The sequence below is a fragment of the Trichechus manatus genome, unplaced genomic scaffold (genome assembly GCF_000243295.1).
Source record: "Trichechus manatus latirostris isolate Lorelei unplaced genomic scaffold, TriManLat1.0 scaffold00141, whole genome shotgun sequence".
Classification (NCBI taxonomy): Eukaryota; Metazoa; Chordata; class Mammalia; order Sirenia; family Trichechidae; genus Trichechus; species Trichechus manatus.
The window spans coordinates 4,765,745-4,767,066 of record NW_004444077.1 but is presented as its reverse complement, the minus strand read 5'-3'; positions in this window follow the sequence as shown (position 1 = coordinate 4,767,066).

Genomic DNA, 1,322 nt, shown 5'->3' with positions numbered 1-1,322 from the left:
TTTCTCACCCACTGCAAATCTAACATTAGGGTCTGTGGCCCTGACACCCATAGATTCTGGCTCAGACTCCAGGAGCCCCAGAAGTGACAGCAAATGGAAGTCACACAGGAAGACTTCAGGTTCTGCACACTTAACACAGGGTACAGAGCACAGGCTGTCTGGAAACTTATTCTAGCTTTGCTACCTACTAACTGTGTGTTAGTAAGATATTTAACTTTCCTGAGCCTCAGCTTCCTTATCTGTAAAATGGAGATGGTACCAGTACCTACTTCACAGGGTTGTTAATATTAAGTGAATTAATCTATATAAAGGGCTTATAACAGTGCATAGAATATAAGCTCCCAATAAATGTTAGCTATTATTATTGTTATCTCTTATACTTGTCACTGAATTATAGAAAGGCAACATCCAAGTCAGAGCTGTGCTGAGAAAAAAATATCTCACACTTCATAGCCAGGTTATTCACTCAGCAGCTGAATCTTCACTTTAAGTAAAATGCATTCCCCATCACAAGGATTGATTTGCATGAACCATTCATCATTTTATGCAGCCATTCCCTACAGTTAAATGCTGAAACCCAGGGGAAAAATCTATTCATTCAACAAGTACTCATTATTAATCCTGTCCTTAATATTTGCAGGACTCTGGGCTAGAGTACAAATGGAGGTCCACATAGCATGTGTCTAAATATTGAACTATTATAAATCAAGACAGCAAAGCACTGAATAAAACAGTTTTATCTTGCCTTGAGAATGTCACTTTCCAGATGACCTGGAAAGCCAGGTTTGCATTTAGAATTTTTGGAACTCTGGGCATTCTGTGCCCAAATGTGGCAGGGGGAGGATTAATGGCCCTGCCTACCTCCCCGCCCACCGATGGCCTGACCTCTTCTTTTCCTACCACAGGTTCAGTTCTGCAACCTGGTTCCTTGCACACAGGCATGTGGATGCTCCAGTTTCATGTAGAGCTTCCCCCACCCCAGTCATCAGCCACTCTGTGGACGTGCCTTAAGCCTAGGGGTGCTCACCCTGATAGCATCGTCCACCCTTGCAAGGACAGACCTGGGTAAGAGGCCCACACAGGCAATGAAAGTAGATTCTGGGCCTTTGGGTTATGTAATTCCAGGGTCCTGGGCACATAGACGGGAAACAAAACACCTAGGTGGAAAATTCTTCTTGGCCTTGTAAATTCCTTACCGGTCTGAAGGTGTACAGGTGGAAAAGGGTCAGAGTGGGATTGGAGGCAGGGGCCCTCCTTGTTTGGGTCTAAGGGAAGTGCTCCTTATTAAGCCCCTTCTTTGGGCCTACATTGTCCTTGACACT